This window comes from Bos indicus x Bos taurus, chromosome 8 (genome assembly GCF_003369695.1).
Source record: "Bos indicus x Bos taurus breed Angus x Brahman F1 hybrid chromosome 8, Bos_hybrid_MaternalHap_v2.0, whole genome shotgun sequence".
Taxonomy (NCBI): domain Eukaryota; kingdom Metazoa; phylum Chordata; class Mammalia; order Artiodactyla; family Bovidae; genus Bos; species Bos indicus x Bos taurus.
The window spans coordinates 70,057,098-70,071,024 of record NC_040083.1 but is presented as its reverse complement, the minus strand read 5'-3'; the positions used below and the strand labels follow the sequence as shown (position 1 = coordinate 70,071,024).

The 13,927-nt window shown below is 51.2% G+C and overlaps 1 pseudogene across 1 annotated transcript; it reads right to left on the bottom strand.

Moving 5' to 3' along the window:
• Positions 1-1,337: 1,337 nt before the first annotated feature.
• LOC113897296 lies at positions 1,338-13,921 on the bottom strand (annotated as a pseudogene). The gene is made up of 9 exons (XR_003512311.1): positions 13,819-13,921; positions 13,089-13,192; positions 12,331-12,520; positions 10,714-11,721; positions 10,293-10,412; positions 8,622-8,772; positions 4,191-4,279; positions 3,086-3,191; positions 1,338-1,740 (listed from the first exon to the last, which is right to left on the bottom strand). The product of XR_003512311.1 is annotated as a rho-related BTB domain-containing protein 2-like (transcript).
• Positions 13,922-13,927: the final 6 nt, after the last annotated feature.

Here is a 13,927-nt window from a genome sequence, read left to right as displayed (position 1 = left end):
AGAGGGTCAGTTGTGGCCCAGCTTTCCCCCATGGGCTGCAAGATACTGTCTTAATCCTCCACCATCCTCCAGTCTCCTCCCTCCTCTTCTCTGGACTGACCTTGGTTTTGCTCCTATTCAATTCCCCCATTCTTCCCTGTTCTCACCAACCAGCACTGAGTAAGGTCACGTACTTCATTACCTTCTTTACAAAGACTCCTATTCTCCATGTCAGTGCCCTTTCCCCTGACCTTTGACCCCTACCGCGTCCCACCCCTTCAACACAGTCATATCCTATGGAGTTACCTGCTGAAGTTGACATCGGATTGATTCTCATGATGAGTCCAACACCATGGTGATTCCCAAGCCCCCCCTCCCCGCCCCTGCAACGTCATCCCCAGCGTGCTGAAGGCATGCACCATGCCCTCCAGAGTCAATCAGTGGAGCCAGGACATCCTCGGTCACAGCTGGTTACACTGCTTTCCTGAAAAGCATCGGAGTCAATTTTACCACCTCGACCATTGTCTCATCCACATGGGGTCCCCTGCTTGGCTTTATAAGAATGAGAGCCATCCAGGGTCTTTTTCTGCTTTTCTTCTTTTGAGGGGACAGAGGCCACAATGCTTTTGTCGGTGGTGATTTTGTTCATTGTCTGCATATTTTTGCAAAATTTACCCTCTCCCCATTAGAAGCTGTGCTGGCCAGCAGTGGGGGGGAGGAGCCCAAAGGAGCATGGGATTGCTGTACTCAGGTCCCATCACCCTCTACTTTCTCTCCCCCTGTTCCAGTGTTTCCTTTTGTTTCCATCTCCAAACCTGAGCGGTAAAGGATGGAGGGAAAGAGAAGTTTCTCATTGCACCAAGAAGCACTGCTTCCAGGGCTGAAGCTCTGAAAAACCTCTGCCACCTTCTCAGGCCTGGTTGCCCACAGCCCCGGAAGCAATGCTGGCAGAGGGCAAGCCTTCTACTTGCGGCTTCTGGCAGCTGCACCACAGAGGTGGAAGCCTGGAGTTGGGCTCTGAAGGCTTAAGTTCTACCCTGACTTTTCCAGTGAGGATTTGAGTAGGCTCCACGTGGAAAGGCCCACAAAGCCACTATAACCCTTCAATTCCATAAATGGAGACGTGAGGCCAACAGAGGTAGGACCCTGCCTGCCCACTGCTGCTCCCTGGGAGGGGGCTGCCTGTGCAGACCAGGACACACAGCTTCCCAGCAGGAGAATTTCCCCTTTGATGCTAGGGTTCTCCGACCCACAGACAAGATGCCACAGTCCTCAGCTCTCTCCCCGATGCCCGCCTCCAAGAGTTGTCTCCCGGCCAGCCATGGAATCAGGACCTCTGCACAGGGCCATTGCTCTGGTCCACGAGGCCAGGCTCCCTCCTCTCTGTGCTGAGCTATGTTGGCTGGTGAGAGCAGCTCCACCCAAAGGGTCCTGGTTATGCGAGTCCTCTGTCCCTGGGAGGTGGAGGGGGCGATGCGGAGGAGCAGAGGGGCAAAGACAAGTGGGGACAACAGCAGCAGGGTCAGAAGAGGGTGGCAGCATCTCAGACCACAGCCGAGGAGGAGGATGGGGACGCCGAGGAGGCGGCCGAAGAGGACGCCGAGGACGGACTATTCCAGAACAACCAGCGCCGCTTGGGCTGCCGCTTCAGGTGCAGATAGTCCTCCTTCTCGCGCTCCTTCCGGGCCCGCTGGTAGTGGTCTTCCTCCTTCAGGTACCAGACGGGTGGCCACCGGTGTTTCTCGAAATACTGCTGGTTTTCTGGGGCAGAACGGCAGTAGGGCTGGGTGAGGAAGACGCAGGAGGAGGGGCAGAGGGACTCCCACCCCTGCCCCGCTGCCATGGAACATGCCTCTGGTCCTCCTAGGCCCACATGCCAACCCCTGGGGACCAGAAGTGGAAGCCCTGCCTTCACTGAGCCCCCAAAGAGAGTCAGCTGCCCAGGGAATGGAGCCGACGGTCCACACTGGGGAAAGGCATTTCCACTTGCGTCTTTCTTCAAAGGCAGAGGGAAGATCCTATCAAGGCTTGGAGAATAAAGCAGGCTGCGACAAGGGATGAGGGAGAAATGGTGAGAAGAGCTGTGGGCAAGAAGATGCTCGGCCTGGCTGGGCTGACAGCAGGTGCAGCTGGCAGAGCTGAGGTTCTGAGAGGGGAGGTGTGGGGGGTGGGGGTATGCAGGAGCTCAGATGGGAGGGAAGGCTAGGCTGAGGGGTTTGGACTTCTTCTAGAAGGTGTGGGGGCTCCACGAAAGTTTGGGACCAGGGAAGTGAGGCAGTTGGAGCTGTGCTTTAGAAAGAAAATGCTAGAAGGGTGATGAGGACAGAGCAGGAGTGGGAGACCTGGTAGAGTACTAGGGAGGAGGGTCACAGCAAAGCAGACGGTGCCCAGTGAAGGCCAACGGGGGAGGCCAGCCACACCTCTCCCTGGATCCCATGAATCCTGGACCCCTGGATTCCTGTCAGGCCCCAGGACCTGAGACATCAATTAAGCAGAGACCAAGCTGCAGGGACCCCAGAGGATGCCCAGATCTGTGTTGTCCAAGCTGTGACTTGTGCCCATTCCCAGGTTATGAAATTAATGTCATGAGTCGTGAACAGTATTAAAAACAACTGATAAATTTTTCAATATGTGTACTAGGTCACAAGGTAAAATGTAATTCTTGATAACCTAGAGGGGTGGGATATGGGGATGGGAGGGAGGCTCAAGAGGCAGGGGATATATGTATAATTATGGCTGATTTGCATTGTTGTTTGGCAGAAACCAATCAACATTGTAAAAATTAACAAACAAACAAAAATGGATTTCTTATTGTGGAGTTTGATCCACAAACATCTAAAAAACACCACCTCTAGTCTGACTGTATTGTGAAAAGCAGAAGCTCAGAGGGGCAGAGTGAATTGCCCACAGTCTCTGGCTGGCTGGGGCTGGGGGGCCGCCCTCCATACCAGCGCTTTTTCCAGGACCCCCTCCGCTGGGCTGGGTGCATGTTTGCAGGCTACTCCCCACCCACAGGGGTTTTTGGCAGCCTCTGGGCGCCCTGGGGTCAGGTCAGAGGCTTGGACCCAAGGAGAGGGAGGCGACAAATGCCGCTGGGGATGCTCACCTGGGGACATGGCCTTCATGTCTCGGGGGAACTTGCGACACACATTGTTGTAGTTGGTGCAGATGTGGTGAAGACACCAGTCAGCCAACTGGTACGCACAGTGGAACTGGGAACAGACAGGAGCATGTCTGTGCTGGGACCCCTGGGCCAAGGTCTGCACACAGATGTCTACTTTTGCCTTCAGAGCCAGAGCTTTGGCGCAGGTGGCCAAAGGCCCTGAGTCACAGAGAACCCACCTCGAGTGGCAAGGCCACACAAAACCATGATGGAATGACATGGATTTGCTCTTTGGCACCATCACCACCACCTCACCCGTGACCTGCCCCCAGCAGCCGCAGAAACCCACAGTCCTATGAGGTGGCCTCCTACTGGGTCTGCCCTCCTCAGATCTGACCCCTCGTCCTCCATGCTGGACCAGAGCAGCCTGCACCAAGGTGCTGACAACCGGGCTTAGAGAGCTGACCACCCAGGCATATCTGCATTATTTTAACTTCAGAAACTAATCTTTAGAATGTTTGGCACCCTGAGGGCTGGTAGGGGAGATTTTGCTTGCCTGTTTTGGGTGGCTCAGACAGTAAAGAATCTGCCCGCAATGCAGGACACGTGGGTTCAGTCCCTGGGTCAGCAGGATCCCCTTGAGGAGGAAATGGCAACCCACTTCAGTATTCTTGCCTGGAGAATCCCAGAGACAGAGGAGCCTGGCAGGCTAAAGTGCACGGGGTCGCAGAGAGCCAGACATGACTGAGCAACTGACACTGTCACTTGGGAAAATGGAGGAGGAAGTTCATCTTAGACGGAGAGTCCCCAGTGTGCCTTAAATGACCCCAGCCGGCAGCAACCACGTCTATACAGGGCTCTGGTTTCCCTCCCCGGCCCAACGGTTGCCTGAAGTCTCTGTCCCTTCCTGCCACAGCCAGCCTCTCCTCTTGGCATGTTGGGGTGAATCCTCTGGCCTGCAGGGTAAGATGGGTCTGCCCACTGGGGGAACCAAGTCTGTCAATGGGTTTCCTTCCTACCCACCACCTCCCAAACCCTCCCCATTTGCTGCCAACAGGCAGAGCCCAGAGCTGAGAATGTTGCAGAGATTCCTTCCCTGTCATCCTACCTGAGCCAGTTCCAGGAACACAAGGACGTCCCCGTCGATGTCCACCATCATCTGGGTTGCTTCCATCAGCCCAGTCACTGTGTACTGCTCTGTGACACACACACAGCCAGGAACGGGCTGAAGAACCACAGGAGTGGACAGGCACTTGTTTATCCCCTCCCCGGCCCCAGCAGGGGCCCACAGCAGGGCAAAGAGAGGTCCGGGGCAAGTCCCAACAGGCCAGGAAAGGCCACAGGAGATTTAAGTCGGCTCCTACCAGTGAGGAAACCAGGATTGGAGCAAGACTTTCCCACTGGAGATGAGGTGGGAAGTGAAGGCGGAGACTAGAATAACCTATGAAGCTTTTTAAGCTACATATGTGGCAGCAAGGAGTTATACAGGTGGGGTGAAAGCCCCCACCCCTGAGAGTCAGCCATTGATACTGATGGGAGAGGGTATTAAATCTCAAATTTGCTGAGAACTATAGATTAGAACTAAGGATTAAATCAAGTTGTTCATTTTAATTTAAGTTTTGTAACAAATTTTGTACTAACCTTGCATTTCATGTTAAGACCTTTCTAGGGAAGAAGTAAACACTTTGAGTTCTGAATTTTAACTGTATCAGTATAAACTGATAAAGTATTTTATCTTTAAAAGTAATATGTCTCAGCTGAGTCCATGGGAAAAGACCTAGAAACAACAGCCATCCCAATAGCAAAAGCATTGCTAATGCAAATACTGTAGCCTTGAAATCCCATTTCCAACTACAGGAAGCCAAGACTTCTTAGAGAAATGGCTGATACCGGGTATGGGGCAGGAAATATACACAATGAACCTGGCACATCTTGTCATTCCAGAGCATCAAAAGCTCTTCTAGAGACTCTGCAGCCAACTTGAGGAGACTTCTACAGGTTAAAGGAACAGCAGAGTATCTGAGTTTTCTTAAAGCTAATTGCAATTATTTAAAACCGATAGCTGGAATCAAGATTGCCGGGAGAAACATCAGTAACCTCAGATAGGGCACCATCTTTATGGCAGAAAGCGAAGAACTAAAGAACCTCTTGATGAAAGTGAAAGAGGAGAGTGAAAAAGTTGGCTTAAAACTCAACATTCAGAAAACTAAGATCATGGCATCCGGTCCCATCACTTCATGGCAAATAGATGGGGAAACAATGGAAATACTGAGAGACTTTATTTTGGGGGGCTCCAAAATCACTGCAGATGGTGACTGATGCCGTGAAATTAAAAGATGTTTGCTCCTTGAAAGAAAAGCTATGACCAACCTAGACAGCATATTAAAAAGCAGAGACCTTACTCTACCAACAAAAGTCCATCTAGTCAAAGCTATGGTTTTTCCAGTAGTCATGTATGGATGTGAGAGTTGAACTATAAAGAAGGCTGAGTGCTAAAGAATTGATACTTTTCAATTGTGGTGTTGGAGAAGACTCTTGAGAGTCCCCTGGACTGCAAGGAGATCCAACCAGTCAATCTTAAAGGAAATCAGTCCTGAATATTCATTGGAAGGACGGATGCTGAATCTGAGACTCCAATACTTTGGCCACCTGATGTGAAGAACCGACTCATTTGAAAAGATCCTGATGCTGGGAAAGATTGAAGGCAGGAGAAGGGGACGACAGAGGACGAGATGGGTGGATGGCATCACTGACGTGATGGACATGAGTTTGAGTAGGCTTCAGGAGTTGGTGATGGACAGGGATGCCTGGCACGCTGCAGTCCATGGGGTCACAAAGAGTCGAACACGACTGAGCAACTGACCTGAACTAAAAACCAATAGAGTATGTTCACGTCCAAAAATTCATAATCACATGTAATATTAATAACAAACAATCAACTGGTCACTCTCAAAGGATGATAGCAAACAAATGTGTGTCTTGAAAACTGGTAAACAGGGACTTCCCTGATGGTCCAGTGGCCAAAACTCTACACTTCCAATGCAGGGGACCAGGTTCAACCCCTGGTAAGGGAGCTAGATCCCACATGCCACAACTAAAGATCCTTCATGCCACCACTAAGACTCCACTGCAGCCAAATAAGTACATAAATATAAGAGAAAAGAAAAACAACTGGTAAATTAAAATACCACATATTCACCTGCTTTTCCTACATGAACTATTCTACTGGGAAATCAAACCATAGGTGAGGGAAAGTTTCCCTCCTTTTGAAAGTATTCTAACAGATTAAAAAAATAAAATAAAAAAAAGACCGAATTGGAATATTACCATTTCACAACACTTAATAAATGAATGGATCCAGGCAATAAAATTCAAAGGCTGCTAACACCACAAAAAGCGAGAAAAGCAGATGATCTATGTTTCTTGATGAAAAGCAGAAACAGCCTACAAAATGTAGTCTCACCAAAAGAAGACTCGATCTAATCTAGCCTCTAGACCTGAAGGCCAGTTGATAGGAAGGAAACATGGTGGACTACAGAAAGGCAATCAGTAAAAAAATCTAGGTTCCCTGGATCAGAGGGTTTTTCCAACATATCACAAGGGAAAGTTCTGTTTTTGTTTTTAACAGACAAGGTACTTACAGATTAAAAAAACCTTAAAAGTTATATGAAAAATAAAATCATGCTATAGTGTTTCAGGATGCACACTTGGATGATATAACTATGAAGAAGAGTAAGGAAGAGCAATCATAAAATCTTAGAGCAATAGGCAGAATGGTTACCTTTGGGGTGGGGAGGGCCTATGGTTGAGAGGGACAACTGGGGGCTCTAGTGTGGCGAGCAAGGGCCACTTGGTTTGTAATAATTTATTAAGATGAACACATATTTCATGTTTTTTGTGCAATATTTAACATTTTAAAAATTAAGCTTAAATTAATAACTTCATAGTAAGCTTATATCACAAAACATGTCACTTATTATACAACACTTGGCATTTTCCACTGTTCCTTTACACGGTACATAGAAACATATTTTTTAAATGTTTTTTAGCGATTATGAAGCATTTCCCAGGAAAGGCCATTCAATGTTATTTTCTATAAGCCTTTCCATGCAGCAGTGAGAGGTAACATTATTAATGGCTACCTTGCAAAAGCCATCCACCAGTGTGCCTGTTTGACTTGTCTCTGATTGCTTGCTATGATGAAACAAACTTAAAGAAACACCTGAATACATTTTTTTTTCATTTGGGCCATTTCTGTGTAGCAAGTCTTTCAAAAGTTATTTAGTCTAAGAGTTTTGGACTATTTTCTGTGTTCTGGGAATGCTGCACCACTTTTTCAAATTGTTGCAGCTGTGATCTTACTTATTTTTTATTTATTTATTGGTCGCACCACTCAGCATGCAGGATCTTAGTTCCCTGACCAGGGATCGAACCCATACCCCCTGCAGTGGAAGTGCAGCCTTAACCACCAGACCACCAGGGAATTCTGCAGTTGAAATCTTTAGAAGCCTCTTACTCCCTGCCCTAAAGCCCTCAGTGTCCCCTGGCCTGCCTCTGCAGGCTCAGCTCTTAACATTTGATTCCAGTCAATCATTTCCACCTCTTCCAGGGACCAAGCGCCACCTTTCAATTCATTTCTCATCATAGGATCACTGCTTCCCTCATAGCCAAGTCCCAATCTTGATCATCTGCCGAGGGCCACAGCAGCTCTGACACCAGGTCCTTCCCTGAACCTCAACTCAGTATCTGAGGCCTTGCTCTCTGCTGCCGACCCGCCCAAGGACATTAACCTGGACATCAATGCCAGTACAGGTACCAACACCAACATCAATGGAACGCACATGCTGACTCCAGCTCAGGAGCGCCACCTGTCGGCGGGCACCACGGGCTCCACATGACTTCTCATCTGCACTGCACCATCTCTCCTCCTGCCCTGGCACCCCAAGCGCTGCTCCTTGGTCTCCCTCCTGCCCCAGCCCCTGCTCCACCCAAGCCTCTGGGGTTGGTCCATCCTGAAACCTGAGCTCTAGCTCACAGGATCTTCCAGGAATCAAAGAATTAGGAGTGACCAACAATTAGGTCAATATTTACTGTGTTTCTAGAAGAAAGAGAAAGGGAAGCTGGAAGAGAAGAAGGAAATGAGAAAGGGGAAGAAAAACGAAAGGAAGAAGGAGGAGATGCAAGGGTAGGAATGAGTAATGGTGTTCTGTTCTTTTTGGCTTCTTAAGCTTGCCTGAGTGTGGCCAAGCTGAGAACCTCGAGCCCTGGTATCTACTGGTGCCCACTTGCTGCACCACAATAACCTCTAGAGAGACCTATAAGGTGACCCCACCAAGCATCCCTCTCACACATTTCCTTACATCCACATCCTCACCGCAACCCCAATACGCACCGACCTATCTCACGCTATGTAAACGTATCCCCTTGGTGCTGGCGGCCTGTCCCCTAGGAGGAGACAGGTGAGAGAAGAAACCACGACTCCCAGGGGGTCTCCTGACTCCTCCTCCTCCCTGGAGGCCCCTCCCATGGGCTTAGCTACCTGTGAGGGCGACCAAGTGTGGCAGGCAGAGGTGGATGGCCAGGATGATGAGTTTCATGTCGTCCAGGTCGGGGCTGGAGGTGAACATGCCAGTGTACAGGTACTCCAGCACAGCCCACATGCAGATCTTGCTTGTGTAAGGAAATACCACCTGTGGGTAGGAAGGAATGGAGCAGGCTGCAGCAAGGTCCAGCTTTAGGGAAAGAGCAGCAGTTCTGAAGAACTCAGAAGGCCCTGGCCTGGACAGTTGGTCTCCCATAGACAGGCTGCCACCCCTCTGCGGTCCCTGGACCTGCTCAGAACCCCTCCTTCCCCAAAGGCTAATCTCCCACACCAACAGCCTGCAATGAACCCATCTGCTGAGCACCTGTGAGCAGGGCTCCAATAGCTTTTAAAAAGGACCTGCACTCGCGTTAGCATCTTTCTGGTTTGGAGGAAGCATAAAGGAATCCTTCCGGTCACCTGCACCTGGCCCCACTCTATCCTTCAGGGAGCAGTGCAAGTGGGATGTGGATGAACGGAGCGAACACCAGCTGGTCTCTCTGGGCTGCTCGAAGCTACAGCTCTGGGCCTCTGGGATCTCTCCAGAGCGGGACCAACACAAAAACTGCTTTCTCATCAGCCGCCAGCCTCTCCAGGCTGCACTGGGAATTGGCTGGAACTTTACAGCTGCTTCTGTGACTCTGGAGAGTTCCCATCTCACACGTTGCACATCTCAACCCACTCATGCTTCAGGGAGCAGAGACAACTCAAATCTCGAACTCTCCTCTTCACCTCCCAGAAGGACTCCCTTTCCAGTGTGTGCTAAGTCGCTTAAGTCATGTCCGACTCTGTGCGACCCTATGGACTGTAGCCCGCCAGGCTCCTCTGTCCTTGGGATTCTCCAGGTAAGAATACTGGAAAGGGGTGCCCTTCCCTCCTCCAAAGGATCTTCCTGACTCAGAAACCTTAGGAAATGCCTTCTCTGGGTTATAGGATGCTATACTCTAACATTCTTTGTTCAGCTTTTCAGTGCTTGCTGAGCACTGACTAAGGGACCAGAGCTGAGAAGGGTACTCAGCAGAAATAAAAGACCTCATCCGCATACTCAAGGGAAACCTCAGATCAGCTGGAGACACTTGGTGTGGACCCTTGGAACTTTAAGTAGATTCACAAAGGAGGACACTGTTAACTCCAAGGCTGAGGGATGGACAGTCAGTGTCACAGTTCAGAGAAGGGTAGAAAGGAGGTCAGACTTGAACCCCAGTCTTGATTTGGCTAGAACTCCCACTGACTCCTGATGTTTCCTCTAAGTAATTTTCTACCCACTGACTCCCACCCTACACCTTGACTATAAACCCCACTTGATCATGCTCAATTAAGAATAAAAACCAGTTCTATACTGAGGTCTCTTTTCCCCCATTGCAATAGTGTCTGAATAAAAATCTGTTCTTACTGCTTTAAGAAAAAAGTTTTTTCTCAACTATAGAGCTAGGATGTGACCATAATTGCCCATCTTGGTATACTGCAAAGTCCTTGGCTATAGGAGCCATCTCATAAACTTCTCTTGGGCCCATCACTTGGTGGTTTGTACAGAGTCAAGGCTGAAGGAAGTACCATGAAGTGACAGATGCCTCAGATGGAAAGGGAGTAAGCCTCTCTCCCTCCCAGCTGTTTCCATCCTAGCCTTACCTCCCTGGTGGAACTCTCCACAAGTGACCCCCCCAAATATGGCAGCCATCCAGTCACAGCTAGAAATCAACAGGGGCTTGTGGGCACTGATGGTGCCATCATCCAGGATGAAGGTCACATCTGTTGGGTGAGAGAAGATGCATCACGTGAGGATGGGGTGAAAGAATATGGGACAACCAGCCCCACGGGTCAACACTGCTCCAGATGACTGCTTCCTCCTGAAGCCACAGTCTGTGAGCACTACATGACCACAATCTAAAGCTGGAGGCTCTAGGTTTCAGGAGCAGAGCCATGATATCTCCAGGACATGGGTGGCTGAGATGACTCAGAATGCTATTTGGACCAACCCAGATTCTGCAGAAGGCTCCTGGAGGGAAGTCCACTGCCTTTGGGACCCCAGCTCCTAAAGCCTTTTTCATACGTGAGAAGGTGCCTTTGGCCAAGCACTCCTTAACCCGTTTTGTCCGGTGGACATGGAAGGCCTTGGTGATCTCCTGGTTCATGAAGGCCTCGTTGTTGAGGATGTTGGCCACCATCATGCACAGATTAAAGACCTCAAGCAGCTCAGCGATGTGGGCGATGTGCATGAGGTCTCGCTCGTTCTCGTCCAGCTCCCCTGTGTACAGGTACTTGAGAACAGCCCGGAACGGCCCTGGCTGGATGGAGTTGTCCATTTTCACCACCACCATCAGCCGGGATTTATAAGTCAGTGGGTCTTCTGTCATCTCTTCCTGGATGCTCACAAAAGCTCGGCTCCAGGAAGACAGCACTCGACCCCGCCCAGGCAGGTACCCTGTCCCATTGCCCCGTAAGATCCCGTCGCTGGTGGATGCCTGGAGCCCAGCGTGCCCAGAGCCCCCACCCTCCTCCACACTCTCACACACGTCAAAGCTGGCTGCCCGGAGCAGGAAGTCCCGGCCATGGTGGTGGTGGTGATGGTGGTGGTGTTGATCAGGGTGACCCCGGTGGTCCTCTGAGCGGGGACCCCCTGACCCGGAGGGTCCCCCCCAGCTCCCCCTCACTCAGGTCCATGAGGAACCGGTCGTAGAACTTGGAGGAGGATGTGGAGAGGTAGATATTGTGCGCGAGATGCGCACCCGCTCCCGAAGCACAAGGATGACGTCTGCACACAGCAGGTCCTCCAGGAGGTGGGCAGGGCACTCCTCGCTGCTGGAGGGGGGGTCGGACACCACAATGAGCGGGGGCGGTGGCTTGGGGGGCAGGAAAGGCGCCTGCAGCAGGGGCTGCTGCACATTGCGGAGGTGGGACTTTCAGAACTGCAGGTGCCAGCGGGAGATAAGCGCTGCCCGGATGGCGTTGTCGAACACATCCTTGATACCGAACTGCGCCACCACGCTCGTCTCGTAGTAGGGGATACCCATCTCTTTGGCCACCTCTTGGCCCTTCTCCAGGGGAAGGATCTCATTGGCTTGATGGCCTGGCACGTTCAAGAAGGGAAGCCAAATTCATGTCGGTGGCGGAGGAGTTGGGGGCAGGGAGATGCATTCCCCCGATCCTGTGTGTTTTTCACCTGACTGGGGGCATCCCTGCTGAGGATCTGGGTCTAAGCCCCGTTCCTGCCCTGCTCATTTCCACTCCCTTTCTCCTCTGTTTGGCCAGATCCCTTCTTCTTCCAGGAAGCCCTCCATTGTCTATGGGAGGCCTGGGTGATCTCCCCGGCTCAAAGTAATGGGAGGGCTGACTACCTCTCTGGCAATTAGCATGCTGGTTTTTAACATATTCACCTATCCAGTTCATCTCCCAGCAAGATTATAAGCTCCTTTCATACAAAGATTACCTCTCTTCTCCTTCTCTCCTCATGATGCTTAGCTCAGTATTATCCACTCAGTGTGTAATGGATGGATGGATGAAAGAATGATCATTCTTACTGGCTCCCTATGTGAGTCTGCTTCAAATGGAGAGAGAGAAGTGAGGCTCTGTGCATTCTCTCAGGGCTGAGCAGGGAGTTGAGAGACACACAACTTCCCGCCACTTCCTCTTCCCCTTCCTCATCTGCCACCTTTCCCTCCCTAGGCACCCTCTCTAGGCAAGGGTCTCCTGGCCCTATTGACAGCATCCAGGTCAGCGTAACGCAGGTCCAGTTGGCAGCCCACCAAGATGACAGGTGCTCGGGGACAAAGGGCTTGATTTCTGGGAACCACATGGTCTTGAAATGGTGGAGGGAGTTGGGGTTGGCAATGGAGAAGCACAGAACCACCACATCAGATCTGGGGTGGGAGAGAGTGAGGTTATAGGCAGAAAAAGCTAGTGATAGGTTCCCTGCTGCTGGAACAAGGGAGAGCACATACCCAATGGCACCCCTACACTGCAGTCCCACAACTGTCATATGGATCAGCTCACGTGATCTTCCCCAAAACATTTAATCATAGCACTTCCTATTTCTGTACCCCAAGTTAGCACTTGAGAGCTTTCAAAGATTCTTGGGTTGACCTCACAGCTCTCTTGAGATTTAGACATGACCGCTTTTACCATCTCATCTGAGAAAAACTCATCTCAGAACAGCCTTCCTAATTGCTCAAAGTCCCAGCGTTACTGGTTAACAGGGGAGAACTGAAACCAGGCCGCCCGACTGCAAGCCGGCCGCCCGACTGCAAAGCCGGCTCCCTGTCCACCCAGGCTGCCTTCCCGTCAAGGGTCTCCCAGGGCTGTTTTCTCCACTCCTTCCTCCCAGTTTCACAGAGTGAAACTCCTTCCACTCAGTTTCACAGAGTGTCCTCATACCTCGGGGAAAACCCCATCCACTTGGCTCCCTGAGGCAGCGGGGGTCTTCCCTACCTCCCATAAGCAAAGCGCCGGTCTTTGTGGTGGTCTCCGAAGGTATCCCAGAGGCGGAGAGACACGCTCACATCGTCCACCACGTCTCGGGAACGTTCCAGCACCTGGAAGGGGTGGGGGAAGGGGGTGGGACAGGGAGAGGGGAGGGAAGCGAAGGCAATGGTTCCTGGGGGTCCTGCATGCCGACTCGGGGTGGGGTCAGCTCACTCCTGGGTCCCACAGCATGGGGGCTGGGGGACAACTAGTGTCTCCCTCTGTGTGTCCTAGAACACCTGAGTCCCCTAACAAGAGCTGGCCAGGACAGAAGAGACTCCAGAGGGCAGACAGTCACGGGAGTGATGCGATCTCCCAAGGAGCCCATCCTTGTTCCCAGCTGTACCTGCCAATCAGATGTTTCCCAGCCTTGGGTCTTCTGGTATCATTAGCCAGCAGTTTCTTTTCTTCTGGCAGCTCTCATCTCTCCAAAGCACCACCCCTTTCCCAGCTCCAGGGCTTCCCATTACTGGGGGCTATGTTACACAAGATGCCCCAGGCTTCTGCTCAGACAAACACAAAGGGCTGGGGACCCCTCCCCTGGGGTGGGCTCCCCTCAGGCCTCTCCCAGGGATCTGTGCTCTTCAGCTGCCTCTACTCAAACTTTAAAGGGCTTCCGTGAACTCAGCATAGGGCCCCTCTGGAGAGATCCCATAGACTTACAAACGTAAGAGAGGCCATAGACTTACAAACTTACCTCTTGGCATACCCGATACTGGTCAATGGCCCAAACCGTGGGCACGTGGGTGGCAAGCAGCTGGTACTGGGTGAGGGTGGCATTGCAGGCCCGGGCACAGATAAGCCTG